The sequence below is a fragment of the Mercenaria mercenaria genome, chromosome 11 (assembly GCF_021730395.1).
Source record: "Mercenaria mercenaria strain notata chromosome 11, MADL_Memer_1, whole genome shotgun sequence".
Lineage (NCBI taxonomy): Eukaryota > Metazoa > Mollusca > Bivalvia > Venerida > Veneridae > Mercenaria > Mercenaria mercenaria.
Genome location: NC_069371.1, coordinates 46,080,914 through 46,095,824, shown reverse-complemented (window position 1 = coordinate 46,095,824; position 14,911 = coordinate 46,080,914).

The window sequence follows — 14,911 nt, the reverse complement described above, 5'->3', positions numbered from 1 at the left end:
TAACGTCATTTATCCGGATAACGCAGAATAGAGTCGGCATACGGAAACGAAAATCATTTTATGAATAAATGGCAACATGTGAGTACAATTATTAAAACGACAACGGTACTTTCTTCCTAGAGAAAAAATATTAAAATATGAAACTGTTTGATACGTTAATTATTTCCAAATAATGTCTCAAAATCAGCTTGAAATGTGCGAATCTCTTAAATCATGGTCAAATATCTTAAAAACAAGCGCACGGACCTATACATTTTATTTTAGCATATTACAGACCATACGTTGGTTTACAATCGTGGGAAGTTTCATTAAATTCTACATTGTTGAAACAAAGCTAATGGTGAAAATGTTATCAAAATTGTGATCTCCTCTTAGACTGTCATTATGAAAACTTGTGTGGGGTCCAATTTTTTAAAATCACTAGCAAGAAATCAAGCACAAGACCCAATTTATTTTATTTGCCTAATGTTCTTAGTACAGACTGAAGTTTTGAAAAATCTTGGTTTAATCAAATTTTACATTGTAGAAAAAATTATCCGAACGTTCAGAACTACCTTTAACCTATTCAAGAACTTAGACAGGATAACGAAGATAGAATAACTCCCCACTGAGGTAGGCTGTATCAGTAGTGACAAAATGTAAAGTTGTATAAAGTAAAACATATTACAGGGTCAATATGAGGTGTCAATGCGCCAATGTACTCAACAAATTGTCTAAAGCCAGTTGCAAGAAAAACTGAAACTTTAGAGGGGCCAATCACCATACATGCATTGTGCTTTATGATTTTCTCATTGTATACCTTTTTGATAAATTTTCTAACAAATTTTACCAATTTTTGATAAAAAATTGGCATTACTTTATTATAATAACTTTTCCGTAGTTTGCAGCTATATCTCGTATACATAGTGTGTATGATCAAGTTTTAGCAGTGTTTTAGGACTTTGTTATATTTCTTTAATATTTCGGACGATCTGTGGTATATTTTTTAAGTAAAGCATTATACCATTTGCTGTCAGGAATAAAAGGTTTTGAGCTAGTTTGCAATCACAATATTTTGTCACATTAAAAACTAACACTTGGATCGCTGTAGGCAGGTCCTTTAACTTTTCTAACAGATCGCGTGACTGTTATAATGTTAATCTTCTAAATGATAATTAAGGAGAAAAAGATAAAGTTATTGTTATTGACAAAAACACACCCCATGGCAATTCGCTTATTTAAATAATGCATATCTAACATTTTTCTTTACAATATGAGTGACTGTAGTGTATCGAAATACTAGGTCTATGACATGCTAACCTACACGCCAGTCCTTAAGTACGGGGTAAAGTCGATAACAACAAGCATATCGTAGTCGAAAGTGTAATTCAAAGCTGGGTGAAATAAATAGTTATGCTATGTTGTAATTTCAATAATGTTGGGATCAAATTGATTATTTTAATTGGAATTTGACTTCAGTTTGTTTGGTCAAAAACTTTCAAAATCTTCAAGAAAGTATTTATCAGCACATTCTTGTAAAAATTTTAATATTAATAATAAACCTGTACTAGTTGTTGCATAATACATAGTTTACATTACGGGAAAACGTAACTTATCTTATTAGTATGCAGAGACCAGAAACTAATATAATTCAATTGCATGAGACAAATCAAGTTTAACAAACAAATTCAAATGTTATTTGTGTTGTCGACACAAACCAATGCTCCAACAGATAACAGAGGCTTATATGTGAAATATTATATTATAATAATTATAATGAAATAAACGGTTAAGTTGCTTTTCAGTAAGCTGGTTTAAAACTGTCTCCAAATATTCAAATGTAAAGTGAAATTATAAATGGCATGAAATATACATGATGTGCATGACGATGTCATATTGCTTTCACGACTTTCTTGACGTCATGATGCATTTTCGGTGTCTGACTTAAAGCATTATAACTCTTTGAAATAATTTCTCAAATTTTCACCTTTGGAATGTATAAGAATATTCTTTATGATGGTTTTGCTATAATAGAAATTTTGATTTTTGTCATTATAACTCTTTGAAATAATTTCTCAAATTTTCACCTTTGGAATGTATAAGAATATTCTTTATGATGGTTTTGCTATAATAGAAATTTTGCTTTTTGTCACTTATACAGGTTTTGTCATGGAACGGCAAATATATATCATGACAAAAGATTGATTGCATATTTTAATAGTTAGATCTAGAACTTTACACATTGTCGTATGTTCGATCTTGTTCAATAAAACACATTTTTCTTTCTTTTAAGAATGTAGACAAAATACTGAACATGCAAAATGGATTTACATTAAAATATACTCAGTTTTATAGCATAACATTTTGGCCCATGAAAATTCAAAATTGTTTAACATTTTAACGTCAGCTGAGCGCTTCTACAAAATAAATATAATTTAGTGATGCCTTAGAAATGTCTAACAGATTAGGACATTCTTAATAACGTTACCACCCAGAATGCTGCAATATTAGTCCAATTAAAACGAAAAAAATAATACGGAAAACAAACCACCTTCTTCGACGTTTTTCATAAACAACTTAACAAGTTACTGAAATTATTACATATGCGTGGGCAGCTCTTAAACAACACGAAAGTATCGTTTTCCTAGTTACTATGCAGTAATAAAGGAACAAAAGGCTTATTTGTTGATGAAAAAAAGTTAATTATGTCAATAACATATTAATTGTATTATGACAGAATCCGAACGACTAGTTTATTTTCTCTCCATTTCACGAATTATTTCTTCCGTTATACTAAGACACTTTATATACGTATACTATCAACAAATAATCATTATGAGAGAAAATGTAATCTAATTGTGAGTGATGAGGGTTGTTATTAATTTCAGAACTGTCCATGAATAGATTCATACTGAGTATGCTTTTTATGTTACTTGAATATTATATACTGATTTCCATAGATATTAGGATAAAATGATCCAGTCAGAATGAAGTAAAAAAAAACGGATACCCTTTTCGTTAAGAACATTTATTGACAGCGCAACGATAAGGTGAATGCAAACAAGAACGTGTACCTGTCCTAGAAATGGGATAAGGTTTAAATATAAAGACATCAACACAGTTGTGCATGACAAGAAAACGTTTTGTACAACTTAAGCATAGCAGGTTCCTATGCCTGTTTTTCAGGGGCCTACGTGTCCGAGTGGTTAAAGTCGCTGGCTTCAAATCATATACCCCTCACCGATGTGGGTTCGAGCCTCGCTCGGTGCGTTGAATATTTCATGTGAGGTAGCCATCCAGCTGGCTCAGAGAAGTTAAGTGCCACCCACCCTGCCCTACCTGGAATAATACAGGAAGGGCACCTGAGAAAGCTGGAAAGTCGTAATATGACCTAAACTTTGTCGGTGTGACGTGAAACCCGACCAAGAAATGCCTGTTTTCATCGAAATTCTATCCAACATTTGCCAAATTTTACAAAAAAAGCAAGTAATACAAAAAGGCGTATTGATACATTTCGCTACATTTTTCGCTAACACTTGATTATGTAGTAGTTTTCCATGTGTGTATGACGCATATCGGCCTCTTAAATTTGTCCCAGGCTCAGCCGAACCTATTAAAATGAATTCCGAAAGATACCTTTAACCCAAGAGAGCTAAGTAAAACAGGTCATGCGTCTGGTCTTTGATCATGCATCATAATTTTATACTAAATTACCAGTGAACAATTTATGTATTTAACTACATTATTATTCTTATTTTGTATAGAACTATAATCAAAATTATTATGCGATGCAATACGCTCGTAGAAATCAAGTCGTATAACTTGAAATCAAGATCCAACTCATTTCTAAATGACTATTTTACGACAAATATACAGTGAACTTCCCGCTAATAAACAACATTTTGAACGCCCCCGTTCCATACACCAATGCGTAGGAGGAATGAATAATGAATTACGATTACTTCATTAGCAAAAAGAAACAAATGAAGCAGTTTACGAGAAGCTTGTCAAATGACATCACAGGAGAGATGATTTCCGGGAATCATGATATGCATTACAACAGACAATTGGTGTGCTGAATATTTCATGTCTGGTGATGTAATGATTTTTCTCAATTACTACGATCAGTTCAGTATTGACATGAATACCGTATTCTAATTATAGTACTGTAGTAATATTTTGTGGATGTGCAAATCAGTAATTTCAGATTTGTTTTCTTGTTTCTAGTTAATATTAAGATAGTTTCCACATTCAGTCTTGTGTTCGTGAAACAAACAAATTATCTGACAGTTTGGTGATCTATTATTTTCTTACAATGGTTTGATATCCCAGAAACAAAATCAATAATCAATTAATTAAAACATTGCTGATTTTTCTTATAGTTAGGAGTAATTAAAAAATTCATTCAGATATAATTTCTTTTGAATACTTTTTGTAATCATTTCCTTAGAGGTATATTGCGATAAAATTCCGAAAGTTTTTGGCATGCATGGATATATGACAGTCACAGTTTCCTGACGTTATTGGTATAAGATGACAATATGTATTCATGTGTAGTCTTGAACGAAGAATGTTATAAAAGAAACGCTGCATTCTTATATTACATGAACAACATATCTTGCCTTAGTCCTAGGTTTTTAATCTGAAATCCCAATGTTAAATGATAGTTTGCATAATTTGATTCATGTACTTAAACAAACTAATCAGTAACTGTGAATATTACTGGCTTATGTTCATAAACATATGGCTGAGAGCTGTGATTTTGTTTTCAGTTAAATGTCATGATTGTTTTCAAAGAACAGTAAGATTTAATTTAACGTGTGATTTCCTCTTAGAAAAAGTTAACACCCAGCAAGGCTAATATAAAAATATTGCAGGCTAGTTTTTTAACATGTTCATGCATGGTAGGGGAAAATGCATGCTAACGTCTACGGCCTATAGTCCCGAGTTGAGCAAGACCGTACATTTGAGCATATTACAAATATCAAAATACAGTTTAAAGATATCCATAGATATTTTCATACAGTGCTGTACATAGAAAATAAAAAAAATAACATCCAAAAAGTTATAAAGAAGGGATGCAGCTTATGTCACATAAACTGTCAAAAGACAAAATTTAAACGCTGGTCTTAATTTGTAAATCAGGTTTTACAAATGTAAATGCCCGCTTAATAATGAAAATAAATATCCACTTTCTGTATATCCACTCGGTAAATGCAATGCTACACTGGCGGCTAACGTCTTACCGTAATAATGCTTTAAATAGAAAACATTCTGTGGACAGGGGGAGAACCTAAAGTAAGATCTTTTCCTGTATTTCTTTATAAATATTACCAGTTTGGATATTTAACATTTAATTGGTGAACATCAACATTGTGGATATCTTTAAAGAGAGGATTTTGTTATTTGGATATATTAAATAAAGTTTTGAATTGTGTTACAAATTTGGAATTGGTACCGACTGGATGTGAATTTGACCATAACAGGACATGGCCTATTCTTGCATAGTATTACTATAATTAGATTTTACATTTGATATTCTAAAGGTATCTGAATTGTAACTTTTCATAATCAACTCTGTTGTCGGTTTGTTTTTCTGTTACCTTAAGTATTTAAGTAACAAGCAAGTAACAAGCAATCGTTGCCCATAGGCGTAACACATGTGATGAAGTAATAATAAATTGGAAAATTAAACAGAAACAGAATAAAGCAGCTCTAATGACATTTGTTCAATGATAATAAAATCAGAATGTGCGATAATATAACACAAGAAAGACAGGAGACATGCAAAGGTCCTGCTTCACGCAGAGAAGTTCAGGTCTTTCCAATACCATTCCATGAAAGCCAACGTAGATGGCTACACCAGACATCGGCTGAAGCGTAGCAGCTTCGTTCACGAGACAACGAAACTCGATACAGAGTTTGAAACTGAGCTGAGGACTTCCCTAGATAGTGAAGACATTATAAACCCTCTAGGGAATGATCTGTTTTCGGTGACTGTGAGCCCTGCTATTCCTCATTATGATCGCGGGAAACAAGAGGTTGAAGGTATTTGGAAAGGCCTCACACTAGCAACGATTAATGAAGACTATCCTCCGGAAACATGGACTTATGTCTATGCAGATGGACCACCCACATATGCAATCAAAGATGAAGGAGCAGGAGTTTTCATTCTATACCCATCTGGAAAGACAGAAACATTACATGCAGCCACAGAAAAACACTGCAGCAATTACAAGGCGGAGACTGAAGCACTCGTAAAAGCCGTCACAATGATTGAAGACTCGACAGAAGAAAGCTCCTCAGTCGACTTTCTCACGGATGCACTGTCTGTCATGGAAGCTCTGATCCAAAATAAAGCTCCAGTCTGAGCCCGAGTATTATCTGCAAGGTAGCGTTCCAGTGGATTCCATCCCATTGTTGAGTTGCAGGCAATGAAGCGGCAGACCAACTGGCAGAACAACCAGGACACCTGTGAGCTACAAGGAGAAAGTCACCATCATCAAGGCACTAACGAGACCAAGGATAGAGGAAGATGTTTTTCATCTCCTTGATCGGTCAGAAGAAAGTGGTGCTGGTCAGGCTTTGCTCAGGGCACAACAAGCTCATTTCTCACATTTACAAGAAATACAGACTGGAACCATCACCAACCTGTCCATGTGGTGAGGAAGATCAGACTACGGGCACTCTAGAAATGTAAAAGGCATGACCAGGAGCGAGTTGCGACTTGACATATAGATACCTGAATCCACCAGAAACTGTATGGAGGCATTGAGGATCTGCGGCAAACCACAAGTCTCATCGAGGCTACTGGTCTGACAGTGTATAGTGTAAAGAAGAAGGAGAAAAAATATGTTTCCTAATATCTGTAGCAATGAGTCATTTTTTTGTTGCTCAATTCTGAAACAAATTATTTAAATCGAAAGCACTTTCCGAAACTAGTGAAGAACACACGATTTTTTACGTTGTTTTATACCAAACAATTATAACGTATTGCTCTTTCAAGTCTATCAGGTATCTACAAAATCAAGAGTGGTTCATTAATTACAAAATTACCCACATTTTAATCTTGTTTTCAAATTGTCAGACCCAAGTACAACCAATTCAACATTAAATAGCTCAATTTGAAATTATCTATGTGCCTTCTGTATTTATGTAAGTATTATTGTCAAAACGTTGTTTTTGAAGAGCATGATTGACTTGGTTTTCTTCAAGCTTTGACAAAGTTTTACAAATATATTATGTAAAAGACTAAAAGGAAAATAGCCAACCAAATATTATTTCGACAATAAATTGAAAACCTGCTTCATGTGTTCAAAATATCAACTTTTTACCTGACTTGTGTCATTAAATATTTGACATAATATGTGAAAGAAAACATACGTTTCTTTAAAAAAAAACCCATAATTTTTTGGTACTTGTCTGATTACCGAGGTACAAATTTAGAACTGCTATCAGCTATTTTATTACACCGAGGCAACATTTTATTACATTTTGTAATCATATCAAGCATGCAACAAAAATGTGAACATGTATTGATTTTTATCACTCTGTATTCCACAATTCATTTTATTCAAGACTACTATCAAATGGGATATTAGGTACCTTAATTATAACTATGATGGAAGATATAAACGAAGCAGAAATATGTCATCAATGCTGATGTGAAGACGTCAAGATATTTATTGTATTGATGAAATATACTTGCACATGTTTTTACAGTATAATCTTGGCATGATATAGATTTGTTCATTTGTATTTATATTTTACTTTGCATAATCCAATAATTAGTCCTATGAATTATATTAGCATTGTGTTTTCCTTTAAGATATGCTTTTAAACACATATAACTTTTACAGATTTCTTATCAGACTTTTCGTTAATGACCACTAGTATTTCTTTAAGTTTGAATATCGGGCTCTGTCTCACAACTGCTTATGTTTCTTCAAACATTTCACAAATATAACCTCCGTCTCTGTCTTATGGCGTATCTTTTATTCTTTGAATATCTTCTTTCATGCATTCCTTTAAGAAGATAGTGTTACCATGAATTATTTGTACAACTAACAAAACAGCTATAAAATACAAGCTTTAAAATGTTTTATCTACAAAATTCAAAAAAAAAAACACACTAAGTTTGAAATGTTTTGCACTGACGACATAATAGGCCGGTTCTGATATTACTTCAGCCGTAATAAAGCACAGGGTAAGACAAATAGGCCTCAATAGATTTCATAAATGTAAAATACCAATTCAACGTTGGTGACGGTATAATGTTCTAAAAACAAGCCATGCGAGTCGAGATTTATCTGCAATCAGTGCAATGGCTACATTACAAATGAGAGATATTAAGGAAACATGAATGGATAATCATGTTAATGTTGATAGATAGTAAATGCGATGATAGAATCTTCTTGAAATAATCATTTTGCAATTCAATGATATGCGATGGAAGACCGATGAAATAATAACAAATATTTATAAACATCATAAACCGATATTACCCACAGATAAATGATATAATACTTCTGTTTAATAATCCATCTCTGTCAAGCCCGCCCGCTTAGCTCAGTGGGTAAGAGCGTTGGTCTACGGATCGCGGGGTCGCGAGTTCGATCCTCGGGCAGGGCGTATGTTCTCCGTGACTATTTGATAAACGACATTGTGTCTGAAATCATTAGTACTCCACTTCTGATTCATGTGGGGAAGTTGGCAGTTACTTGTGGATAACAGGGTTGTACTGGTACAGAATCCAGGAACACTGGTTAGGTTAACTGCCCGCCGTTATATGACTGAAATACTGTTGAAAAACGGCGTTAAACCAAAAACAAACAAAACCATCTCTGTCTATATATACTGCATTTAAATTAGGTACTGCTTAAGATATGCTTAATGTAGAATTTTACGATTAACAGCGTGCAGAAAAGCAAATATTCAAATAGATGTCATGTTATACCAAGGAAATGACTGTATTGATGAATTTGTCCATTGCATGACTTGTTTCATGTGCCGCTTATGAATGAATTAGAAATAATTAATAATAATGTGAACTATAATTTGCGCAATCATGCATATTATACAGATGTATCACTCACTTGCCTACAAAGTATTTGAGAGATGAAGGAATTCATAATTTGTGGTTTTTATAGCAAAAAGCATCGTTTTACCGTTAATAATATAAAGAGCGAGATTTCTTCCCTAAGAATGAGATAAAAAAATATATGCATAAAAGACCTAACAATTATATTGCATAAACTTCAAATTATGATAAAAATGAGAAAGTGTATTTCTTTAATCTACATGGTAGTTTCGGGTTACATACATATTAATGACAAAAAATACCCTTCAAAATGAATACAACAAGATATTTATACAAAAAAAATGCCAAATTTTAGGATTGTGTTTATGCATCTTTTCACTTTCTTACCTTCTTTTAATGAATACTGATAAAAAACGTAGAATAGGATCACGGTAGTCAATGATATATTTCTATTCTAATTTTATATTATCTCGTTTGAATTCCTATTGCTATCTATCTAAACGTTAACATACAGTTAAATCGAAAATATTCGTGAGAAATTTATGCTTATTAACTGTATTGGTGAAAAATAATGCCCGCGAAAGTGCTGTTACTGTTGTAAATTGGCCTATGCAAGCGAATATTTTACCTCGCGAACTTTTTTCTAACTTTTGAAATAGCAAACGTAAAGCCTCGCGAAAGCGTCTGATTTTACGATAAATGTAATCAGACAGTAACTGTACATGTACATGATCAAATTTGTTGATCAGTGTCTATTTAATTGTTGCCTTTAAACGAAAAAAAAGAAGAAAAAGCAATGTTTCACTATGTAAGGTGCTGCATTTATAATATTAAGAACTAAATACTACTCGCTCGATGTAGCTGAAATGTAGTAAGCTGTACTGGTAGGTGTCTACTTGAATTGAGCGTACAAAAATGAATTAATGTCGAAAAAAATATCGTTGAACAAACACATAATACTGCACCAAACTAAAAGCCTCTGACTTTTACCTGTAAATTGATGTTAACTCATGTCAAATGATTGTAAATATACCTGGTAAATTAACGCTTGGTACAAAATGACATACACTTCAGAATCGTGTTTCTTTTCATGTATGTTATGACAAAAACGTACATATGATATATATGTTACAGAAATATCATAGAAATGTTTACACTAAGGTAGTTCTGCACGTTTGAAACCGAAAGTAATTGCGTAACGTTACTTATCCTGATAATATTTAATAAAACCTAGATCCGGTAAATGGAAAGGTTCATCATCCTGTGTATAAATGACCTCACGTGTGTGCGTTGATAAAGACTTTCATTATCAGGTTATACATGACAAAAGTGTAGACAAATTAAGTTATTAATAAGATAATAAGGTTTTAAATTCTGTTTGAAATTCGCGGGTTTCTGCAATAACTGGTAAATACATATATACTTGAACAATAAGCAATCGGCCCAACATATTTTACTTTACAATGTAAAGTCTGAAAATTTCATGAAAATCTTGATCGCAGAAAAATCCTATTTGCAAAAATTATGATAAAATTGTGTGAGGTTCAAATTTTCAAATCAGTCTAGGAAATATTCGAACACTCAAGACCCTATCTTTTATTTGCAGAGTTTCCATAGATCCGAAGTTTTGAAGCAAAATCACATTAAGTTAGCAGAAATGTTTAGCCTGTAGTGTCACAATAATCAATTAAAGTTCAAAACTAGAGGATATAAGCTGGTTTTGTTGGTATTTTTACAATAGTTTGTATGAAGCCACACCGATACAGTTATTACGTTCCTTTATACGGGCAAGACGATCTTGATCGACCGCGGACAGATATATTGGTAGAGCCAAAAATCTCCATCCAGCAATCTAAATATCGTCTTAAAATTACAACATACAACAACCAGAGCGCACCGTTATCTCATTGTTGATATAGGCTAGTCATTCTTTTGATGCAGAGTCAGCAGCAAAGTTTGAGATGTATGGCAGAATCTTTCTTCGTAATTCGCCTAGTTATGAGTGATATAACATTGCACAAGAGCAAAAACGTAAAAATTCTTTGAATAGAGAAAACAAGAATCGACATTTAAAACCCAACGTGATATAACCTTGTACTTCATTTAAGACGAACCTGGTTCAAAGATAAATAGCCCCCTCTCCCGCCCCAACCCCACCCCGTCTTGCGAGTACAGGTAAACTAGACGAGAAAGGAGGGCGAACTAATAAATTGCAAAAAAAAAGAATCAGGAAAAAAAAACCACTTCATGTGAATTCATAAGCGATCATGTTATACGGAAACGTGATATAAACACAACATACGATAAGTATTCTGAAAAAAATATGTCTGCTGATATAAGACGTGTACTCAAACAAGGAGTTCAACAAAGACACAGATATTACATTCTGATTTTGCTTTTGTAGAAACAACTTGTTTCGCAAAACTGTGTTCATATTATTACTGATCATTGTGTCGTTAATGTTTGAAGGCATGTATATTAAGTATAATGTAGATTTGTCACAGTCAGTAAGAAGAAATTAATAATTTGTTTTGCTGAACAGTTGTTATGGCGTCCACTTGTATCTAATTTCTAAATGTACGAATGGAAATTTCACTGTTGTTTAATATCATTATTGCTTTCAAATGAAGATTGTAAAAGAACATTTTGAAATAAACGTAATGCTGTTTAGGTACAACACAAGTAAATGCAGCGTGCGGACAGGGCAGTCCGCTTGGTTATAAAACTGAATACCCAATTTTCTGCTCTGAATACCTTTTATGCAGCATGGGAAAAATAATCACCGCAACAATTCCCGAAAAAAAGGATTAAAATCAGACTTATTGTTTTGTAGAAAGGTATATTGAAACATAACGTTAAACGACGTGTTAGACTGCCGCTTGGTAAACATACTTGAGTAGTGACAAAAGCGGATACTTTTATGTGATATCTACTTTATCAACGGAAGCAGAAATCACTTATAGTTAATTGTAACTATTATTTCTTTCTCGGCTAATTTCCTCTTTATTTCAGTGGAATCCTAAGAATGTCAACATGTTGCCATTTTGAGCCCGTAAAATGTGTAGTGCATAAAACACCGGTTATTTTCAAATGATTGTCTTCAGAGGCATATGCGAGCATGTATTAATAAATTGCGAAGAATGATTTGTTCCAAAACCAGTAACAGAATAACAGTATTCTAATGGGATTTGTTAAAGGACATTTTCCTGATCGCATTGCATTAGAAAGGTCTTCTTTCTAACTTGGAGCATTAAGGGCATTTGGATTGTTGGAAAATAAATATATGGTCGCGTTAAACAAATTGTCTAAAATCGAAAGTGCTTCCCGAAGCAAGGGAATTATACGCCATTTCTAATATGTTTTATCGAAGTTGATGCTTGTCTGAATACAAATTTGGGCAAATCCATCGAAAAGAGCCGATTCCACGCGAAACACTAAAGTCAAGGTTTATACATTTTGTTAAAAACTATTAATGATATTTATACGATTGCAGTTAATTTACAGCTAAAACATTACTGTAAGGTGTGAATGACGGGAAGTATAATTTGTAAGGTGCAGATTTGCAATGACATCGTAATTATACCGAACATGTATTGATACTGTATCTCTTGTTCTTCTACAATTTGTGTCATTCCAAACTTAAATATACTGAGCAGCAAACAAATTATCCGGATGTATAACTGGGGTATTTTTAATTAAAAACTTTTTTAAATTTATAAATTTGTCTTGTTTCCTTCATACCACATTACACTTGAAGAACTTCACGTGTTAAATTTTAAAATATCGAACAACCGTGAAGTCATTAGTCCCACAATAGCCGTTTAGCACGAAATTCTGGCGTCTGTTGTATTGTAACATCCCATTTGCGCGCTCGCGCTGAATTTGATACGGTCATGCCATGCAACCAGCAATTTTTTTAACTTAATGCTGTTTTTCGAGTAAGTCAATCATCAATGTTTCCAACGACAATAAAATTTTACAAATAAAATCGTTAATTACATGCACACATGAATTTCGTGCAAAACGGCTATTGTGGGACTACTGACTTCACGGTTGATCGATTTTTAAATTTAACTCGTGAAGTTCTTCGAGTGTAATCCTGTATGAAGAAAACAAGTCAAATTTATAAATTTAATTTTTTTTATTAAAAAAATACCCCCAGTTGTACACGATAAAACAAACTGTTACATCCTCCAGTTATCAACATATTCACAGATAGTTTAGAGAAAACTGGTATCTAAATGATTTCTCCAAAAAGATTTCAATGGAAGTTAATGTATTTCTGCACTTTCGTAACACATTGTTACTACAGTGTAGAATTATATCAAACCATATTTTTTCAAAGCATCATTGCATCTGAACTAAATTCAGCCAATAAAAATTGAGTCGCTAACTTGATTTTTTCTTAGACTGATATGAAAGTAATACTAATTTAAAAAATGTACATATTACTATTCGTTTCTCCATTTACTCTAATTCTGGATGTTATAATTGGTATGTTGAATCTGAGGCACAGCATAGTTTTGTATAGAAAAAGAACTAGTTTCATTTTGTATAATCCTGGTAAAAGGTGTTTTATAGTGCAAATAGCATAAACAACATATTTGTTTACAAGCAAAATAACATGATTTTCTTTTAGATGTTTTAAAGAATTGAATTATAATGCAATGTTTCTTCCAATAATGAGATCAAAGTTGATTGTATTAAAGATCTATCACTCACAATACGTACTTTCTGTCAGACTCGTTTAAAGTCATCGGAGAAATCATTAAATTAAAAACTTCAAAGTATTTTAGTCTTAATGTACGCAACACATTGAAAGGAAGCACATATTTACCTTAAGCAAACACATACTTTAATGCAACATTTTTTCTCATTTTGATTCCCTTAAATATATGAATATTTGATTCAGTTGTTTTCTGGTTTACCGATTATCGCATTAATGCAGTAACATGGACTTTACAGTATCTGTCTCAAGTAAATGCATTCCCAAGAAAAAGTAACTTCTCTGCTTATTTTAATGCTATTTGAACGTATAAACTCCGTTCAGAAAAAGCCAAATTGTTTACGGCTTGCAGAAAATGTGTGTCCGTCTTTGTTTTTGTTTTTGTTGGGTCTAGAATTACATCGACACAACGTAGGTCATATGGCTTTTGATGATGGCGAAAGACCCGTCCGATGTTCACTGAACCACTGACCTTCCAAAGTCTATCTAGATGGATTCCTCACACGAAGAATTTTGCACACAAAGCAAGTGGGAAGTGATTCAAAGCCAGCGGCCTTTACCATCGATGTCTATTTCTATAAAGTGTAAACTCTTAAAACTGCGCCGATGTAATATAAAAAAAGAATTATCGTAATTTCACAATATCCTCGTACTGCCAAAATTCGGTCACAACCTAAATTCGATTGGCCCCGGAAATGTTTTATGTTTTTCCTCATTTGACCTATCTCTTTACACGGACACCTACAACTGTCAAAAAAGTACTCTTCGTCGAAATGGTGATAAGAAAGGTAAAAAAGCATTAAATTGAAAAAATCAATATGGCTTGAATTTACTATGCCCTCCCCCCTCCCCCCCAAAAAAAGAAATATAAATAAAAAATTAACTAAACGTAATTGATAATCACCCTTTATTAACTATATAAACTTACAATACTATGTGTTTACATTCCGTCTGCTTGAAATGAATATTTACCAGGGCAAAAATGTCATCTTATAAGTCCCGCAACTTATACTTACCGAAAAATGGTTACGCCCACATACATTACAATGCATGTTGTTCATTTTCCTAATTGGAATTTAATTGGATTAGCGGATGCAATTGCAGTACACCTATCTTGTCTGCTGTATCTGCTAGAGGACCTTATAGGTCATATGACACAGATGACC